Below are 22,766 nucleotides of genomic sequence, written 5' to 3'. Positions count from 1 at the left end.
CATTTCTCAAACTCCAAACACTATCCTTAAAGTTTTCCTGCAAAAGAGGTCTGCTTTTTATGTTTTTGACTGACTGAGATGTAGCATCAAAATGATCCAGTTATAAGTAAGTTTCAGTGGCAATGCTAATTCACTGCTTCTTTTGAAACTGTAAGTATTGCTCATACAGTATCCTCCCATCTAAGGACATAGTTCATTAAAAAAGAAAAGCTCTTTTCTTTTAAAGATACTTTAGGAATATAGCAGTATGGAACTTTCTCCTCCATAAAACGTATCTTTATTCCATGTCTGAGAAGCATCTAAAGAATCATTTCTTTTTAGGAATACAAAAATGTCTAATGTTATATGGAAGTCAAATTTTGCTGCATATCCACTGGAAGTTCATTTATAGTTATGAAAGTAGTTTTTAAGCAACAGTTTCTGAGATACAGAGTGTGAACAAAAGATGTCCTCAATCTTTCATGGGTATAGTGAATATGTACTGAAAATCCAGTGTACAAAGAAAAAGCATATTTTAGTACAGCGTGAATTCAGATATGTAAAAGGGAGAATTCCTTTTAATCCTATGACATTCTAGAGGTCAGAACATGTTGCTTTATTTCTGTGGAAATTTCTGGCATTTTAGTGACCTATGTTAGTTAAAAATTGCAAGCTGAACATAGGCCAGCAATGTGCCCTCATAGCAAAGGCGACAAACAGTATCCTGGGCTGCATTAGGCAGAGCATTGCCAGCAGATTGAGGGAGGTGATCCTCCCCCTCTACTCAGTGCTGGCGAGGCTATGTCTGGAGTGCTGGGCCCAGATCTGGGCTCCCCAGTACAAGACAGATATGGATTTACTGGAGCGAATCCAGCAAAGGACCACAAAGATGATTTGACTGGAGCATTTCTCATATGAGGAGAGGTGTTGTTCAGGCTGGAGGAGAGAAGGCTGGGGGCAGGATCTTTTCAATGTTTATAAATATCTTATGGGAGGATGTAAAGAGGCCAGATGGGGCCAGACTCTTCTCAGTGGTGCCCAGTGGCAGGGCGGGAGGAAATGACCACAAACTGAAACACAGGAAATCCCAGTTGAACACAAGAAAAGACTTCTTTTCTGTGAGGGTGACTGAGCACTGGAACAGGTTACCCAGAGAGGTTGTGGTATCTCCATCATTGGAGATACGTAAAAGCTGTCTGGACAGGGTCCTGGGCAGCCTGATCTAGGTGACCCTGCTTGAGCAGCAGGTTGGACCAGACAGTCTCCAGGGATCCCTTCCGACCTCAACAATTCTGTAATTCTGTGAAAGCTCTTTTATTTCTCCTCTTGGATCACAGAACATACTAGCAACTGTTTAAAAGAGTATAACTTTAGTCTTGTGATGGCAAGAAAGTGGACAAATAATCATGCGAGTGGGGTGTGTGTTTCCTTGGTTTCCGTTTCCTGTTATGGGACTCAAACATCTCTGGAAATCAGTACTAACCTGTAGCCTGAGCAGTATTTATGTATTTTTGTCCTTTGACCCAACTCTATTCTTTATTGCTCATCTTATCCCAAACTTGCCTTCTCAATGCCCAGGAATGTCTCTTTCATTTATTCTAGCTGTTTCCTTTATGCTTACCCCCATTTTTACAGTCTTTCAGAGAACAGTCTTTCAATTTACTTATCCAGTAGAAGTATATAATGACAAGTATTGTCCAAAGCTTTATGTGATTGCATAAAAGTAGTATATATGTCTTAGAGATAGTTGGCTTACAGCACAAAATTCATGATCTTGGCACACAGAAAAAGAAAAGACAAGATTACAAGGGATGCAATTTTACTAAGTTGTGGCTTTGTTAATCTAGCCCACCTGGGAATTGTTCTCATAGTAACTCATGAAGTGCAATTCATCTTTCTTTTTTTAGAACCATCTTTCTATTAGAACTTAATTCCTGTATTTGAGAGGCTGAACCAGACCATGAATCAACCATTTCTATTCTCCAACTTCTAAAAGAGAGATTCCTTCCTCAAATCTCTCTTTTAGTTTCAGTGTATTGGAAAGTAGAATACTTCAGTAGAAAAATAGAATATAATGCCACTTTATGTAGCCTTGGGCACCTGCCACATAGAAGTCTCTCCTCCTATCCTGGGAAAGACTCCTGAGTAATTTAGAAATCTTTCCTTGAGGCTAGGCATATAGATACATTGCCCAGTTGGACAGATGTATCCTATCATCTCTGAATATACTGCCTGCAGAATATGGCATATCTCACACACACTGGCCCATGACCTGTGGCTGCAGGACTTACCGCTCAATACATACTTGACATCTTTGTGCAGACTGATAGCTCACCTCACTGTACATTTCTAAGACCAGTTTTCTAATGGAAGTATCCCTTGATGAGTCACATGCTAGTGTCCAAAATGGCAAAGGAAACACAGTGTGACCTCCTATCTGCATTGACAAGTTGAGAGATGGCTGTTCTACCAAATTCCAAAGAATTTCTTCAGTAATGTACCATTCCAAGCTGCCATAGACACAATGGATTGCCCCTTTCCATCTAATACCCTCCTAAATAAAATCCAGAAAATATCCATAAAAAAACAATAGGCCAGCTGACAGACAAATGGAAGAAACTGGTAAGTCCAAAAAGTGATTTGCTGCAATTATTATAAATACAAGTGCTTCAAGAACTGGCCAAATCCTTTTGCAGGCCCAGTCAAGCTCAAAATTGAGTGAAGTTCAGAGGAACCCCCAACAGATGCCCTGAATGTCAAAGATGCTTCTCATCTCCCATCCAAGAGCAGGCAGGAATCACAGCTCCAAAGAACCAGCAATATCTGTTTGGTTTCCTTGTGGGTTCCTGGTGCCAGCTTCCAAAATTTACCAACCTGTAATCAGGACTGGTTTTAGCTGTAAAGTACAGACAGTAGAAGCTAGGCACAAATGCCTTCAGCAGTCTCACAGCCCTGAGTGATCTGAAGAAGGGAATATTAGCAAGATGTACCACAACCACAACTGTCACTCCAAGCTTTTGCTTTGCAACTCCATAACCCAGATAATTATCAAAATTAAAATGGGGGAGGAGGAAATACAAAACCCTGTTATTCTTAGCTGCAGAACAGGGTTATCTGCAGGTACTGTTTGTTTTCCTATTAAGTACCATAAGTTTGAGTTAATTCTTACTAGCCATCCCTTTATCATCCTAATAAATGGGGCTCTTCATAATAATTATAACAAATACTACAGGTATTTCTGCACACCTCTTTAGGAAAAAAAAGGGGGCGGGGGGAGCTTGTCAAGTATCCCAGTGGTGCTCTGGTGTGAGGAGTAACTTTGGGCAGAACTGAGACCAGGAGAGACCTTATTTAGGAGGAGATGGGAGCTAGATGTGGGACTGCCTGGTTATTTGGCCTAAGCCAGAAGAAAAATAATGAGGTTTGGCAGCTCTGTGGCACCTAGTCAAGCACCCTTTTCCAAGACTAGGCACCTTCAGTTTCCTGTAATGTACGTTGGCTTTCACATCACATCTAACTCAACAGCGTGAAGCAGATAGAGAACTGCTCTGAAGTTTGTGCAGTGAATGCTCTTTTACCACTTGCTACCTCAAAATTCAGGGTGTAAACTGGGAACCAGTCTCATAATGCCTACCTCCCATCAGACTCCTGAGTGGTGCAGAGAGAGAGGAAGACCATAGTGTTTCTTAAGGATTCTGGCTCTGCAGTTTAGCAGTTTCTGTTGGGTAACTTGAGATAGTCTTTGCCAGAGCATGCATTTTAGAGATAGCGAGGAAAATTGTTTAACCTTCCCCACCCTCCCTCCATCTCCATTTCCCTTGTAGTTAGTGGACGTGGTGTTGTGGCTTTCTGTCCCCTCCTGTTTGCATTCTGCTTGATGACTGGAGAGTCCACTTTAAATCCACAGGCTGAGCAGAGACACATTACACTCTGCCCCATTCCCTGTCTTCTGCATCTCTAAGCACTGAAAACAAGGTAGATGCTGTAAAAAATCTTTTCACACTTCAGACCCTCCTGTGTCTGACTTTTACCTTACACTTTATCAAAATGCTGAGTCTCACAATTATTCCCTTCCAAGCAATTACAGTGTAAGTTATCAGTTTGCAGGAAGAGTAGCCGACATTGTGTAAGGTAGGGCTGTTATGATGGTAAGGAGCGAGGCTGCGCTGAAGTCAATTACATTAGAATGGAAGAGTTCAGAGGCTCAATTCATTAGTATTCTTCTAACCTCCAGATCACCATTTCAGGTCCATCCCTAGGGGTTGTGATATGTGTGGAAGACATTAAAGATAATACCTCAGGTTTTCTGAAATCCTTGGCAGCAAAGGGAGGTAGATCTTCTCACTCCTTTCTCTTGGCTTCCCTCCTTCTTGCACCATTTCTGTGGCAGTGTTGTGTCCCAGACTGTGAGATTCGGAATAGAAAATACATTTTTTTTTTACACTGCTAAGATGTACTGAATAAGGAACTGCTTGCATAAGTGATGAAGAAGAACTAAGTAAGAATGCTGCTAATAAGAACATTGTTCAGCCAATGAATAATTTAAAAAATAAAAATATCATGTAATTTTATATTCACTTATTCAAAGAGGAGGAGGAATGGACTGAGAATTCATTGTCTGAGTTTGTGCTTTGGAAGTGTTGATAAGATATGTTAAACAAACTCCAGTTCTATTCTTTTCATTCTGTGAACATTCTGGTTTTAGTAAAAATAAAAAATTGTTACAAGTAGCACCAGTCCAAAGGGAAATGTGTGGCTTTCTTTAAGGAAGGGTACGGAAACCTGAAGGGTTTCTTGTATTTGCACTCTGCCCTCTTCTTGCTCTCCATTCCCCTTCACTCTCAAACGCTATCCATTTTTCTAGAGCTGTATGAGAATTACTTGCAATACACAAGCAGCTAATTACAGAAGATGAGAGTCCACGGATGTACTGATTGCAATAGGAAAAGGTATTTGGCACTATAATTGTCATGCAGTAGCTGAGCTAGCTCTTTTCAAGCCACCTGCATACCAGAAAACATCTTATTGATGCTCTGCTTGAGCTGAAAGCTCAGGCACTTTAGACACAGCTTTGATGTTTCCACTCCTCAGATGAAATAGAGTACCTGATTGTGGGAGTGCTCCCTGTCCATCTCAGTGCAAAGTAAAACAAGGCCACCAATACTTGTCAAAGGTAATGCACAGAGCTGTTTCAGAAGTGAATGCATGACTATGCCTCTATATACACTGCTTTTTGGCTGAGTTATCCTGACTCGAGAACTGCACTAATGCACCTACTTTTGGTTGGTGAGCTAGTTTGGAGAGACTTGCCAAGGTATTTCCAAATGGCACTATGCATGTACACATCCATAGATTAGCTCATAGGTGCTTCAGCATATGATAAAACTATCAACATGATGTTCATATCAACCCTATTTAGTTAGCTAGTGGTCTTTCTTGTTGATTTTGGTTGGGTCTGAAATGGGTCCTATATGAATATTTACAATAGGGCTATGGTTTTGAAATAGCAAAAATGTGCATTTATTGGATGACAAATCAATGTAACAACCTGTTTTGACAGATTTAGTAAATAAAAGGAAAACTAAAGCGTGTTTCCTTACACGTGAAGTTCCATAATGCATGTGCTATAGTACCACATTATCTATTTGTAATGAAAGTAAAACATCCAGTATCACATAATGGATTAGAAATTGTTTGACAGACACAGGGCTGAGGTTAATGCAGGAAGCAGTATTGTGACACTTAGTATTTAAATGCTCATGATTATTTTAAGAGAATGATTACATTTGTCACAGATCAAATTTGTCAGTTACATGAAAATAAGAGTACCAGCAAATATGCAGAAGAAAGTTAAACTACAAGGAGACGTAAAGAGGTCACAACTGTAGAATGCAAGAACATGAAATGCGGTTGTGAAAAATACTAACGAGGAAACAAATAATATAAAAAATTAGAAGATGGTTACCCTGAAAACAGCAGGGCCAGGAAACACCTGGGAATGACAGCAAAAAACAAACTAAATACAAGACAGATATGTTGGATCATGTAACCATCCATCCAAGGGAGGAAATAGTGCAGCTTTCATAGCACTGGTGAGACTGCACATGGAATAAATCATGAGCTTTTGGTCCCATTATATAAGACTGGAGAAACTAAAGAAAAGAGAAAAATGCCAAGGGATATGCTTTGAGAACCAGCATGTCAAATCTCTGATGTAACAATTTAAAAGAATGCAAGTGATGTGAGCGCTGACTTCCCAATGACTTTAGGATGGAACTTCTAACAGCAGATTCCTAGAGGTGTGGCAGGAATTTTCAAAAGTACCTAAATATCTCATTTCTATAGAAAATAGTTAACTACCCAGTACAGCACGACAACATGTTTTGGAAATAATGGGATTGTATGGAGACCTTGATCCAGCAAAACACTGAAGCACACACTTAGTTTCAAAATGTACTTAAGCAGAGCTGTTTTCCTCAGGCATTGATTTCTTCTCAAAAAATTGGGAAAATATGGAATTTAAGCATACAGAACAATTCTCATGCTGAAACACCTAACTGAATCACAACCTATAATGAGGCAGAAAAAGATTAACGTAAAGGAAGTTCTCATGTTGTGAGAGATGTATCGAATAATTGGCACATGGGAAGTGCTAAATGCCCTGTTTGTTTTACTTTGGTGTAGATAATGACTCAGGATGAAAGGCCTTTTCAGTACACCTTAAAATGTACTTCAGTGCTTCTTCAGTTTGCGGGGACAGAACTCTGTAGGTGAGAGCTGGACTCATGAGAAAACTGCTCTACCTCTGATCAGCCTGCCTGCATTTGGTGCTGATTCTTTGAAAGTACCTAAGAAAGAGAGAATTTTGCTTCTTTTTTCTTTTTTAATTGGCTGCCTACTTTTTCTTTTCCTTTCTGTTTTTTTTTTTTTTTTTTTTTTTTTAATTCAATGGATATATCCAGGGTGACTGAGGAGTCAGGAAAATCTGGCTTCTGCAGTGGAGTTATGAGAGGGTGTTGCTAGCTATGTAGCCTGCTAGTCTCATATTGGGAACAAAAATGTCTTCGACTTCTGCTACTGTGTTTGCATAGGCCTGAGGGCTATCGCATCTTGTACAATCAAAATAATGTAATATTTTCCACCTGTACACAGTATTAGCAGCAATAAAACATCTGCTACAGGGAGAAATACGAACACATCTTTTCTCAGTGTTGAAACTTATGAAAACATCCATGTGTGGAGGTGAAATTAAGAACAAATAAATAATGACCTCTGCTAAACACAGTGGCCGAGATTGGCAGCTCATCTGTGCACAGCACAGCTCAGAGGGATCAGCTTTAAAACACCTGCTATACCTTGCTTTTCCTCTGGCTGTGCAAAATGCTGTTTGATAAGTTTCTGAAGGCTTCTGTAACCTGTGCTGACTGCTCCCCAAAGGGGTCTTCTGACACAGACCATTATTCCAGGCTACATCCCTTATTTGTTGTGTCAGCACTCTTACCCTGGCTATATTCATGTGCAGTTTGCTGCCATCCTTTCCAAAGGATTTCTTTCTTTTGTTTGAATCTGGTGATGGCTACTTTATCATTGAGGAAAATGACACTGACTTTCTGCAAATACTCAGGATTATAAACCAAAGCCATTGGATAGATTGACTTTGAGTTCACAGGTCATTGGAGAAGTATATTCAGGCCAGCTACAAAACCAGCATTGCTAAATTCCTGGAAGTCTAATGGGAAAAGCTGGCAAATGTCAGCTTCAAGAATAGCCCTTTTATAGATGAAAAAGGGAAAATCACTGCAAACATGAAGTACAGTTTTGGAAGCACAAAAGAAATTTGAATTAAATCTTACTGACTCTGGGAAGAATGTTTTGGTGAGCCTGAAACAAGCTGAACGTTACCTTTCACAGGAAATTGTTTTCTCTGCTTTTTTTCCATGGACTTTTAGTAGTTTCATAGGCTATCATAACATTTGGAGATCATGAGTAAGTGAACTGAAAGTCTGAAAGTCTTAAATATAGTTTCTTCTTAGGTGACATGGACATTTAAACCCAGATTTGTAAACATTGCCAGGCTCCAGAATCAGGTCCTCAAAAACACTTCCATGCCTAACTTTTACTGAAGTTCTCAGGAGTTAGACAAATGCCTGACTAATTGGATGAGAGACTATGAGAACATAATTTCCACTGAGTTTCAATGAAGTTCAGGCGCCCGAGGTAGTTAATGCCATGTTCAAGCCATCTCCTACACATCTAACTTTAACGGGGCAACTGCTACATAAACGAATAGTATATTATACAGGAAAGGTAAAGTACTGAGACCTTCTGTCACCCAGGACTGTTAGCTGCTTTTTCTCTATGAAGTCAACAAGATGCCACAGTAGCTAGGCATGGACAGGAAGTGTTTTGAATAGAGCACTTTGGTGCTTTGAAAATGTTTTACCAAATATCAACAGGCAGATTTCAAACATCAACAAACACATTGTCACTGGGAAAAGAGCAGCTTTAGCAAAATGGTTTGAGTGCATGCATTCTGGAAGGCTGCTGAACCTTGTTTGCCTCTTCTATTTTTAAGGACTTCCTACTGCCTATTGCCTTTCTGACAAGAGTTCAAATATTGAGTAGGAACGCCAAGTTCTGGGTGCTGCTTTCCAAAATACTTGTTGGAAACCACACAACAAAACTATTTTACCATAGCTGAAAACAAATACCCCAAAATAGCAATTAGAAACAATTACTTAGCTTTTTGAAACGTTTTGGTTGTGTGTTTGTTTGCTTCCTCTCTCTTTTTAGATACTCAGTAATAATTTGTTAAACTCAATCAAATTATTTTAGAAAACATAATAAACATTGAGTATGCATCAAAGCCATCTGGGAAGCGCTATGTACTGCACGCATAAACAGTAGGATTCATCTAAGTATGTTTAGCATCAGAGTTTGTTCTCTTTGCAGATTTTACATATAGCAAAGATTCCCAAACTGGGGTGTGGGACCTGGTTCATCACACATGACCCAGGTCAAAAATGTGCTTAAAGAAAAGAGGCAGACAAGTACCCAGACTCTTAGAGCTAGGGCATTTTAGAGACCCCATGAAACTTCCTTTTCATCTTTGGCAGTTAAATCCCGGTGAACACCTGGCCCCACTTTCAGATCCATCTCAGCTGTTTTCAGGTATCTAACAGAGCTACCTGAATCAGGGCTGAGCACTGCTGGGAGTCTGATGATAGAGGAGATGTGATTTGCTCACACTCCTAGCTCAGGTCTTACCACCAGTGCTGATTATGTGGTAATGTATAGCAAGAATATTCTTGCATATACAGCACATGTATGAGTAATGCCAGAAGTTTGCTCAGAAGAGTTTTAACCCTGATGCAGAAGAGGAGGAGGAAAAAGGTGGTCCAGGGCTTTGTTGCCTGTGATGAAGCTTTTCCATGTGAAGAAGCAGTTCCTGCTCTGAAAAACTTGTAGATGAAGAAAAAATAAGTTTCAAAGACCAAATATGAACAAAGAAGAACCCCTGTAACAGACACAAACAAGAGAAGAAAAAATTCCTGCATAATTTCACATGCAGCTTATTAAAATGAAAACCATCATACCTAGGAGGCTTCAGCTTAACTATTTCTATGTCAGATCTGGGCCACTGCAGAACTGTAGCTGATGCTGAAGGAGGGAGGCAGTCCCTTCCAGTTCCTTATGAAAGTGCAGCGGGCTGCTTCTGGCAGTATTCATCTGTCTGTCTACTATGTAAGGAACCTCAAGTTTAGACTTAGAATGTCACCTTATCTTGGATTTCTTTCACGGTTATTGTGATCTGTTACCGCTTCAATAAAGTAGATTGCAAGTCTTCTGTTGACGCATCCTGAGGACTGGGAAGACCCACACTACTACTGTGAGAGCATGACTCCAGTACTGTTAAATTTTCCCACTTTTTTTTTTTCATAATTTCTACTTTCTACAAATTAAAATAAATCTACCATTTTTTTCTATTTATAGGGCAAATGACTGATTTCTTTGGGCTTGCCTATCTATTCGCCTCTGGATAAATTGAATGCTGTCTCCAAACACTTCTCTATGATGATCCAAACTCTGTGGTGTATTTTGTGCTACAGAAATATGTCGCAGCAAAAGAAAAATTGACTGCAGTCAACTACAGTTCAACCCATAGACCCTCACCGGTACTAATATTTTTGTTGACAGGTCATAACATTACAATATAAGAAAAAATCCTTTAACTTCTTAAGGGGTAAATATTACAATAGCTTGACTATGAAGAGCACCACTTGCAGGACCACAAAATGTGAGCAGGGTTATTCCATGACAGATCATCTGAATACATATATAGTATAAATGTTGCATACCTATCAAGTATTCATGAGTGTAACTCTTTCAGGCTTAACTGTATTTTACTGTCACCGAAAGCTGGAGTGCAGGAAGAAAGTATTAGCAGTCACAGCTTCTTCTGCAATTTGTCATGCGTGTCAACACAGTGAAAGACATGCCTGAGCTGGCAGTGACAGCATAGCTGAACAGATAGCATGAGATGTGCCCTTCACTTTGTTGACATGGACTCAGCAGATGTCAAAGTACTGCTCGAGAGCAGTGATTTCCATCCTGGAGCACTTCGGCAAGGGGAGGGGATTTTTGCCGTGTCCCAGTGCCGCTCTCCAAGCTGCAGCTCTGGATTAACACACCCTAAGCAGCAGGAGCACAGCCATGCTTTGCCTATGCTGGAACTATAGTGTGAGTTGCAAAACATTTTCAATTCATATGAGTAACAAGCATTACAAATTAGACTCAGATCAATTATTAAGTGAAGATGATTATGAAATATTAAAAAGAAGCTATTATGCATAACGTATTTGTCATAGATTAAAAAATCTGCATTCATATAATATCCTTCATTGCCTGATAATGTGTTTGGATATCTAACATATTTGAAAGGAGTGCAAAAAGTAAAGATAAGAGGGAGGGAGATGTACATATTAAAACTAGAACTGGACTTGCTAATGTCTTCTGCAAGAGGGAGTTTTCTTTTGTCTTGGGCATAGTTTCTCTGTGGTATATGGTTAGGACGTGCAGGACACATTGTCCGAGGCCTGGGTACAGCTACCTTTATTATTATCTCTGGAAGACATTAATTTATTGTACGCATTTGGGGAGGAGAAGGTTTTCGATCTAAGTTCTAGCCCTGTCATTTGTGTGGAATTCCTGGTGACTGCAGTGTTTTTGTACTAACAAACTGAAGTTACTGGATGGCTGGGGATTTGTCATGATAGAAAGTTCAAGCAGTAGAGTACAAGTAGAGCTGTATTATGTCACCTTGTTCCCTAGGCTGCTTTTGTAACCCCCCTGTGCTGAGACATTTTGCACTGCATCTGATGAGTAAGAGGTACCGGTTCTTCTATGTGCTTGATGTGCTGAGGATGTGATGTTGTAAAAAAAGCTCATTAAATTCAGCTCAGAGTTAGAGATGGTTTAAAAAAAAGAGAAGAATCATTGACAGAGCAGTTCTCATATTAGAAAATACTAGTTCAACAGCAAAGAGATATTCTGGGGAGACTTGTCAGACCTTTTGAAATTTAGAGTGTGAATCAGGCAGGTCAGCTGGCGGCTGAAAGGCAGGTCGCTGGGTCCCCCTGTGCCCACTGAGCTCCCTGATGGTGAAGCACCCCGAGCAGTGTCTGGCGGGTTGCCATGTGGGCTCCCTGCCTGCCTCCTGGGCTGGAATGCAATTTTTTCCAAGCATGTCAACGCAATGCAGGACAGACCTGCCTCTGGATCCCACTGAGGTTGTCCAGAGTGGGGAGACGATCCTCAGGGCGTGTGCTGAGACCTGGAGGTGTCCCCCAGGGAGAAGGGACAAGGGAGCAAGCGGTTCTGCAAGGTGACTCCTGAGGCAGCAGCAAAGAAAGGGCGAGAGACGGGCAGCAGGAGTGGGGAGCTGGACAGTGCGCACCGCGTGAGGAAGACGCCTAGCCTCTCCAGCCACACCAGCAGGGTGCCCAGGAGCTGGGTAGGGCTCTGGGCTGCCTATCAGAGGCACTGGGGAAGGAGTATATTTAGTTTCAGAAGAAACAAAATGTTCCAGCAACCTGTCCTCCAGGAATATTTCCAAAACAAAATCTATTGGGAAATCAGTACATTTCAGTTTTGTCTTTTTGTCCATATTCAGGAGGGAAACTTAAAAAATCATATATTTTTCTCTCTCTGTCTCTCTCTCTCCAGGATGGACCTTTCTTTCCCAGTTGTCCCTGGTAGCAGCTTGTGTTTGTTTTTATTCTGGAGGTCTCTAGTCCAATAATCTTTGCTGGCCAAGAAGCTGTCACACCTGTTTATGTTAACACATGTGATATTTTGATGCTTCAGGAGGTCAGGCTGTATTCTGCAGAACTGCCTGGTGAGAAAGGAAGCTTTTGAGGCATTTGAGTTTGTTTCTGTGGTTTTATTTTTGTTTGTTGTAGAAGGAGTGTCATCCTCAACCTTGAATTCCAAGATTATATTGATTGAAACCAGATACTTAACAGATTTGAAGAACTTAAATATATATATATATATATATATAAACTCTAAGGTTAGAGTTTGGAGTAATAGTAAATGTTTAAGCTCGTTTTGAGGAGGAAAAAAAAAGTCTTTCCTGGAGGTTGGAAAATCTCCTTTGAAGCCTTTTCTATCTCTTGAATAAATATATGCAGTTATAATTAGACAGTTTTGTTAAACACGAATTATGTAACCAAAAACCTGGAACAACTCCAATGCCATTTCTCCCTATTGTGAAAATATGTAATTAGGCAAGATTTTTCCAGTACTGCTGCTGCTGCTTACATTCTCCTCAGTCATGCAAGAATGGGATTTTTCTGCTCTCAGATGTACCACAACCTGAGTTCAACAAAAAGCCCTGACACGGCATATTACTGTTCCACTCCTGACTGCTCATTTTTTGCCCCCTATTAATTTCTTTGTGTTTCTCCCCTTCTTTTAAATGGGGCAAAAGCCATGTAAAGTATGATGAAATAGCAGTCTAAGGGAAGACCAGGCAACAATAATGGTACCAAGTATAGTGAAACAACAATTAACATTTTTCCAGCATGGGGGGGCTAGTCAGAGGGAATAGCTCAGAAGACCCAGTCTTTCAGGTTCTGAGCATGCCCACTGGTATGCAGTTGTGCAGCGTAACGTGTTAACTTCCCATATTCCTGCCAGTCAGAGGACTCAGGGTGCAAAAGATACTGCAGCTGTATTATAAGAGTACTTGAGGAAACCAATGCAGTGGTTGAAGCTCTTCTTGCAGCCCTTGTTTGCAGAGTGAAAAGTCCATCCTTAAACCTCAGAGCCATGATTACCAGAGAGGGGGGCTAGTCATGAATGCTGAGATGACTAGGGAATTAAGAGGAAAACTCACCCTGACTACCTACATTTGGCCCACTTGGCTGGAGATTACTTTCTGCCTTCCAGACATTGTATGCTTCCAAGGGAATATATAATTTTTTTTTCCATGGGGCAGACACATATAAACATTTTTTGTGTAAGCCTTGTGACACTCTGCTGATGGCATGTCCTAGAGTAGGAAGAACTGGCAAAGAGGACTGACAGGTGAATATCTCAGCACAGGTCAGATTGCAGTTTGGTTTAGCTCTATCATAAAACTGTCATGATTTTACCAAGAACTTTCTAATAGTGGATTTTCATCTTTAAAAATATTTTTGAAGAGAAGTGAGTAATTCAGAGGATTCACAGGGCTTGGGCAGCATTTCTATTATTTCTGGCTTTGATTGTATTTCCCTAAGAAGATGTGACTGTTAACTATCACTTTGAAAGACCTTTAAAATTCAAGAGGGAGCTACAGCTTTTAAAAAATATAATTAACATTTTAGTTAACTTCTGAAATAATTCAGGCATATATGAGCCAGTAAAATCTCAGTGGAATGGGCTCTGTTATGATTCACCAGTGAAACAGGCCAGTGTCATGCCCCAGCATTACCTTATAGTCGCCCTTTTGAGATTGTTTTTCATTCTCTTTTCTGTTGTCCTATAAATACCGTAACTACAACACTACTTTTTATGGTTAAAACTTGTATATAGTATTAAAATCTGCTCATGTCCTGAAGAGCAAGAAGTTAGAAGCTATATATGTATGTTTTGAAAAAGTACAGGTGTTGCTTTTGAGAACTGGAGAGCACTAAGGCTTATGTCAGCAATAAAAGTCATTGATCATTAAAAATAGAATGGTTAAACTTTTAGAGATTTGTGGTACTTCAGAGACAAAACAACACCATTTCATTAAAAGAAAACGATCCATCTCTAATCTACTGTAATTTTTTGAGCATATAAAGGTAATGGAGGCTAGTGGGAAAGAGGCTTATGTAAATTACAGACTTAAAGTTCATCAAAAGAATCTATTAAGTCACCCCAAGGTGAAAATGTATCTTCAAAGCCTAGGAATTGTCTCAGCTATGAAAAGACAAGTGCATAGACCTCTTTTTGAACTTTGAAAAGTTTAATATTAGAGTGTTGCAAAGTGTTTTATAGGATCAGTTATTTAATATATTACTAGAAAAACAATAAAAATCTATTAATTCAATTAGTGTAGTAGTGAAGCTGAACAAAAGTTCAGCTGAAGGCTTCTTGGGACACAAAATTATTTCAAATATTCAATGCTGGAGAAGACTGGAACTTCATCAGGTCTTAACAAAGAAGAGAACAAAATTTTCCAGCTTTGATTCACTGTTGTTGTATGCCTATTGTCCTGTACAACAGAGATAACAATTTGAATTACTCATGCATTTCATTACCTTTCAATTTAACTGTATCAGTTGTGGGAAGCTCGATGGTATCCTTGCTTATTGTACAGAAATAATTCAAAAGCAGACAGAAAGTTAAGTATGGGACAGAAAATGTAAAGGAGCTATACCATTATATAAGTCTACATGTCTTTAAGGCAATCTCATTTCTCTTTTTCTCTCCTTAGAATGTGATAAACTAATAAGCTGTCCAAGAAGAGCTGTTCTTAATCCCCAGTTTTCAGTTTTCAAGCACAATCTATGCATCTTTATTTGGAGAGACAGGTTTTCAGAAAGCCACAGTTAGATGATGATTTTTTTTTTATTCTCCAACTTCATATTCTGCTTTCTGGCTTAGCTCTTTGGGTGAGCACAGGCGCAGATATACGTGTAGGGCAGGAAGATGAAGCAAAGCCTGGAAAGAAGCATAACAAGCTTTGAGGACTGGCCAGGTGTGCCTGCTGATGCAGTGGTGGCTGGATGACTATGCCCGTGCAGAGAAGTGGTGTTAAAAATAATAATAAAAAAATCAAATTAAAAGAGAAGGGGAAAGGCAAAGTAATTTGCTTGTCTTTCTAACAGGCATGTTTATGCAGCTCAGGGAAGCTGTCTGGGCTCACACCTCTGTCCCAGGCTCTTTGGACTGCAACCCCAGGAGAACTGTTGTCCATCCTCTCCTCTCGTTTCTGCTTTCTCCATAATCAATATTTTCTTACTGTGAGAGAAGGTGTGAAAATGTTTGACTAAAAAAGCTGCCCTGTGTTAAATGCCATGAGAGCTTAAGGCAGTTTTGTTCCTTGAACTGAACAATTCACCTTAAAATAAGTGTGACGTTTCTCTAGAGACATGAAATCCAAAGCCTGGTCTGTCATAACTAATAGAAGAAGAACTTTGTCAGTCAAACAGTCAGCAAAGACCTCAGGGAGAAAGGAATTAATGGGCTTTATTAATGTGTTGCTGTTGCCTGAACATGTGTGCTATACAGCTGTAGAAGTACAGAACTAAAAAGTCCTGCAACATTCTCGCATAGTGTTGGATTTTGTTATCTAAAGTAAAAATCTTAGAAAAAAAGCATTAATAGTGCTGAAAATAAGACTGCTCATTAGGAAAGGGTGAAATAGCGTACATCAAGGGAGCATTCACCTAATCTTTGTTCATTTTTGAGATGAACTGATATGTTTCTGATTCAAGAAAGTGTATAGTATAGCTGGAAATTTCAGCTCACTTCATATCATAGTTATTATTAATACAAAACAAACTGAAATGTTCTTCTACTTAAAATAATAAATAGAACTTAGCATAGAAATTGTTTACACACATGTGTTTCTGCATCTTAATCATTCTGTTTTTAAATGCTTCAAGAAGCAGCAGACCTCATCAGAACTGCATGGTGTATTAAACAAAATTAAAGTCAAAAGTTGTTTTCTAACCCTAGTCTGTGATTTTAATTAATCTGAATTATTCAGGGAATACCTATGAATAACAAATACTTTTGTGGAAAATATTATCCTTGATTTATAAATGAGTACATAAATATCTAATTATTAACCATGAAAAAATGTAATTCACAATATTCTAAGTCACGGATAAATTAGCAGGTCCCAGGGAATATATTTTCATGTTCAGTGTCGTTCAGGTTTCCTCTTTCTTTCAAAAAGATTTGTGTCACAAAACTAGTTCTTATTATTTCCAAGTATTAAGAAAATAAGAACTGTACACACATGGGAGACACTTTAGTCTCATGGCAAGCAGTTCTTGCAGGATTTCCTGGACAGGATCAAGAACTCCTGGAAATATTCAGAGATAGTACTGGAAATGTCATGAGAACAGATGGTCTGCCAGGCTCTGTTTTAAATAAACTTTAGATTAGAAACTAAACTTTGAGATGAGTATGTGAACAGCTTTATTATCTCTATACATACTTCACACTTAATCAGCTAGGTCTATATATAGCTTCATTAAAATACTATAATATAAAAAAATGATGCTCTCCTCCTACAAAATGAGTCTTACAACTCGTCTTTGTTCAGGGACTAACGTTATTGGATTTAATTGTCAGGATAGCCATTCAGCCAGTGCTGTGAAACAGTGAAGCACAGAAAATAAACTCTACCCCTATATCATTAGGATTTTGAGACCTTTTATCATTAAAAGGGCTCTGCACACACTGAGTATGGGGCTGATCCTGTACACAGGTATGCATCCTTTATTCCTGCAAACTGCCTGGAGAATTGTACTGGGGCTGCTTAGGCATGTAAAGCTGAGTACTTGTAAAATGGCTACAAATGAAAGGCTACCAATGGCCTTCTACTTATTTCTCTTAGAACAACACTGAAATATTCATAGGTACTGATCAGCTTACATTTGTGTCAATTATTGAATAATAGAAATAATAATAACAAATAGCAGAAAATAGCTTCTCACTGTTTTCGCTCTTGCAACATGAATCAAATTAGCTGCATCTTCCTGTCCTGAGGGGCTCTGTGCTGCTGGGGACCTTTGGGGGAGAGTGGTGTTGGTGCTTCGTTCTGCACTGCCGCATCCTGGAGACCTGCTGCAGCCGGACGGGCAGCAGGCATGCTGTTACGGGGAGCCGGGGATGTGCTTCCCCTGCGCATGGCTGGCTCCAGCTTCATTCCCACCACTCAAGTCCCCCCTCAGGCTGGTGCAACCTACTTAATAAATTGCTTCTGGCACCATTATATTCCAGCAGGATGCTGAAATCAAATTACTTAGATGGAAATTCAAAACTAAGGAGATAAAATTCCCAGAAGCTGGCACACAGCGGGGGAACTCACAGGAGATAAAAAATAGTCGTATCTTTTGCTATTACCAGAACTTAATATGAGACACGTTTTTTCAGCTGAACTTTCCTTCAATAATATATTAAATTCTCAACACCACATCATTCTCCCCCGTAAACCTAGACAGGGAAAAATCAGTCACCTCAAACAAAGCTCCGTAAATTATCTAAAATGCTACTCTAGTAAGCCAGGAAAGGACAAAAACAGAGGCACTGATATTGTCATTTTTATTGTGAAGTGGTGGGGTGCTGCTCACATTTGTATGTAAATAGCTAGCTCCATCATAGAGATTTTGGGGGGTTTTGACCTCCCAGAAAATGCTGTTGATAAGAGTTATGGAAAATACATGAATTATGATCACACAAAAATATGCTGGAAAAGGATAAAAAAACTGAGAAGCTGTTTCCAGAAACCCAAGTTTCAGAATAATGAGAGAAAATGACATCCATAATTAAATATAGACAGTGTGGTATCAGGGAGAAAAACAGGGAGAGTTTACATTCCTTAAAAAGATCATCCGAAAGTTGATGAGAGAACTGAACTCTCAGGCCCTGGTCTGTTACAAAAGCAAAGATAAGCACAATGTTTTTTTTTTAACTGGAACAGCAAATTCAGGGTGGAAGTAGAGTAGACCTTTTCTGGAAAAGGAAAGAAACTTACAACTTAAATAAAACCTAATTACATATTCATATGGATGTGTTTTTGCCACAGGGGGGAAGATATCTGTTAAGGGTCTTGTATTGCATCCATTACCATGATATCAGTTACTCATTAAGTAAATTACATGATCAGTATAAAGACATACTTGTATTTAGTTCTAACACTTATTCCAAATGCATTTAATTATTTCAAGTTATATGTACTAATCAGTTTATGCAAAACAGATATTGGGAAGTTTATGAAAGGAAGAAAAAGAGAAATTTTTTAAAAGATGCTGCAGACGGTTCGGGACTCCCTTTCTTTGGACTGTGAGTATCAGCTTGGTTTCTCTTCTCTTTTTTATTTTTATTAATAGATTTTTGTACTGAAACACAACATAAGATTTGAATAAGAGCAGATGGCTTAGATTGTAACATTCCTGTGTTTGTTTTGCAGTTATTTTTTATCACTCTGAGACTAGATACTGGATGTTTTAGTTCAGAAGTTTATCCCAAGCATCAGACAGCTTATATTTCCTATCTTCTCTCTCTCCTCCATTTAGGACCAAAACAATATATTCAGACTCATTTGTAATCTTAGGTGACAGTTTATTTTAAAAATTTAGGCAAGTATCAACTGACTATTTGCATGAAATAATCATATATAATCCTTCAGGACTCCATTATAGCCTAGTTGGCAATTAGACTTTTACTGGAGAAAATCCCCTGGTACTCCTACAGAGGATAAGGTGGTAAATTTTAAGGGCTATTTTCTTAAGTTGGAAACCAAAGCATCAGGAGCAAAAACATTTAAAACTCTTGTGAATTCTACTTTTGATGTTGATTTTGATATTAATTTTAAAAGCTTTATGAAGACATCAGCCAAGAACTATTGAGGATCAAATGGAGCCCAAAGGCGAGACGCAGTCTCATCCATCACAGCAACACGGGCTGTAGGGCTGAGGAGATGATGGGGAGCCAGGAGGCCCAACTCTTAGCAAGGGGGGAGCTAATGCATGGAGAGAGCAGTACTACCTCACTCCCTGCCATCGACGATGGGCACATGGAGTCAGTGAGACTGCTAAGACAAGTGGAAGTTACTCACTGTTAATTAAATTTTAACAACAGTAAGATTTTTTTAGACTGAGTCTATAAAGAGTCTAGGTTTGTGTATATATTTTATTATTCTGAGACCTTTGGTACTTCAAAGGAGAAAATGGGGGACAAGGGAATAGCCTTGTAAGGACTTTATGACCTCCTTCCATTATAGTGTCAAAGTAAAATTTCTTATACCTTTATGGGACTCATGACATTTATATTATACTATAATTCTGTACACATTTTCAGGTATTTCATTTGCTATGGTAAATTTTTTTCACAGATCCTAGGAAGAAACAGTCGTGTGTTCTGCAGTGACCTAGCTATTTAAATAAAACATGTCTAGAAAGATTATAAACAACATCTCTGTGCAATGCTCTTATGCCTGGTATGTAAGCTGCATGTAATTTTTCCCTTTAATGCATAGTTCTAGAAAATATTTTGTACTTCCAGGAAAAAAAGTCACAAAATTCCTTGAAGTTCTAATGTATGAGAGACTGGTAGTCTTGCTACCTGCCATATCACGAGCCACCTTCCGAACCAGCCATCCCTGGTGTGAGCAGTCTTCATGGTTGCTGAACTTTCAGGCTTTCTCACGCTCTGACAGCCTGAGCTCTTGTTGCCATTAGTCCTTCTTCCCCTCTCAATCTTCTCTCCTCCTTTAAAGCAGAAGTTTAAATCATAGCAGTTCTTTAAGTGATTCACCCTTACAGTGTCTATACATTCATATACACTACAGCTTATGTACAAGGTAAAGCAAAAATATCGGCAGCTAAAAGCTGTTATCTGAAGAGTGAAAAAATGTTTTGCAGTGACTGTTGTTCTGTAGAAAGAATTTACGTATATATTTGCTACCACCTGTTAAACAAAGTTCTCAATGCCTCTTAAAACTCTTTGGACTATTGCTAGGAATGGTATTGCTTAATACATCATACATGAAGGAATAAAACCTCATGTGAAAACACAGCTCCATTTAGGCTGTGCTTTTATGCATCAGAAAAAAAATATTTTAAAAACTTTTTGAACCCCATCTGAGAAATGGCTTGATTCCAGATAATTTTGCTCAGAAGTGCAATCAAAATGTCTTAAGAACTAGGCACAGTCTAATTGGCATACTCAGAAATTCTTATTTGTGACTAGGAGACAGTAGTGTATTTTAAGAATGTGGTTTCAAAGAAAGAATGATTTTTTTTCTTCAAGAACTGTAATGGTGGTTGGTTTACCTCTTTGAAAGCTCCATGAAAACTTTAATAGTTCAGCTTCAAATTTAAGTTTTTGGGGATTAAATAGCTCTGTTGCCCCAGAAGATATGAATTACTAATGTTTAACTCGGCGGATGCAAAAATCTTGATGCTTTGTGTGTTCTTGAATGTTTCAGTGAGCCCAGTAGAAAGCCAGGTTTTGGAAAAGGATTTAAGTTCATGCTTTCCATGAATAATAATAGTCCTGAGAACACAACTGAAAACCTCAGTCCTCTGACTTTCATAATATCTCCACACGTAGTTAGAAATGCACGCTTATACATATTACAGAGGAGGTTTAAGCCTTAAAAACACAGAGAGAGTCATGGTGCTATTTTGGGCATTTCTTTACTTGTAGATTCAGACCTTCTCAGTGCCATGTGTGGCCTTCACCTCAGATAACTTCAGTTTTCTGACAGTCGGGCGTCTCGTCTGCATGAGCCGAGGAAACAACCCATCTGTCATCCTCAGATGGGTGTCAGAGCGCTTCCCGGGGTGATTCGTCTTCTCTGCACCACCATGACTTTCCCTCTGCAAGTGCTTCACCTCCCTGACGGTGCTAGGGGAGCCAACAAAACTTGCTCAGACTGGATGCCTGATTATGAACACTGGAAGTTAAATGAGAGACATTTTGCCCCATAAATCCAACTTTATGGCCTCACACATGGCTATTACAAAAACCTACACAAATGTTTCCTCTTTTAAAATTCAGTTCATCATAAAGGTGTTGAAGCGTGAGGTTTATTTTTTGGTTCAACCTGAAAGATAATGCCTCAGACCACTGAAAAAGGATTTCTCCCTGCTATCTGCTGGTAAAAAACAAAATTTTCTTGTGTGAAATAAGGCCTTCATCCTGTCATGATCCAGACTGCAAGGTGTTAGGCCTCATCCATTTCTCCCAACCTAATGCTTTCTCAAGTTTGGCCTCCTCCTGCCAAAACATGAGACACTGGTAGTTTTAAAGATCTAATGCAATTCGCACTGAAGTATTCACACAGGAAATTTAAAACTGCAGGTATATTACCCTAGAGCAAACATTTTCAATCTGCAAGTCCCCTAAAACATTCCTCACAGATCCCTGTATAGGGACTCAATAGGTGGGTTCATCTGCTTTTATTATCTTTCCCACATCCCTTAGGAGTAGTGCTCAAGGGCTCACAGATCAAAGGCTGAAAATACCTGCTCTAGAGTAAAAGAGAAATTGTGTGACCTCAACTTCACAGTTAAACCAGATTTTATTTTTGATGCAAGTAATTTCTACATTGTGAGTGAAGGGACAACATGTTTGTTCAGAATATCGGTACAGCTGAGACAAATACATGTATGTGGTAGGTCCTAAGAGATAATTGGCCTGGCTCACACAGAAATGCAGCCTTTAAATATGTTATTATAGGTGAACAAGGAAAGGAGGAAATGTATTTGTGAACTATTATCTTCTAAACATGTAGCAACTCATTGGAATAGCTGAGTAATTTGAGGTGTTTGTTGGAGGAAGTCAGCAAGTGACAAATATAGTAGGCAGAATGAAAGAGACATAAGAAATCTTGTAAGACAAATGCAGTTTGTTATGTGGAATACATATCATAAATCATAATGCTGGAAGGGACATTAAGAGTTTACCACCCAGACGGATTCTTTATTCGTTTCACATGTTTTTCTAACTTTTCCTAAATTTCTTGAATAGTCATTTCTCTGTGTGTGTGCTCTGCGCTTCTTAGCAGAATTTTCCACCTCTCCAGTTTAATTCTTTTACACGTTATATAATTATTTTACAACAAAAATCTTTTTTTCTTTTCTTCTTCTTCCCTCACTTAAAACTAATCATCTCCCCTTTCTAACCACAGCTGGCTTTCCTCCCTGCCATGCCCCCTCCCCCCTGTAATAAAAAAAATGGGTAAAATCCTTCTCTGCCTTTTATAAAAATGATATTTCACAAATTCACAGAAACTTTCTAACTTTTAAGCAGAATTTGGCTTTCATCAATTCTCTTTCAGTGAAAGCAAGGTTTTGCACAAAGACTAATAGCCCCAAAGAAAGGGGAGGGAGGAATTTACAATCTTTCAATTTATGAAGAAAATTTATAAAGAAGATCATGAAATGGATTTAAGCATCTTTTCAGAATTCTAATAAAAGAAACTATGAAGCATACAGAACTCTGGAGGACATATCTTAAAAAATAATACTTTAGCAATATGACTTCCTCTGTCAGTTTGCATGTAACTTTAACAG

The sequence above is a fragment of the Apteryx mantelli genome, chromosome 3, assembly GCF_036417845.1.
Source record: "Apteryx mantelli isolate bAptMan1 chromosome 3, bAptMan1.hap1, whole genome shotgun sequence".
Classification (NCBI taxonomy): Eukaryota; Metazoa; Chordata; class Aves; order Apterygiformes; family Apterygidae; genus Apteryx; species Apteryx mantelli.
Note: the sequence above shows the minus strand (reverse complement) of the source record.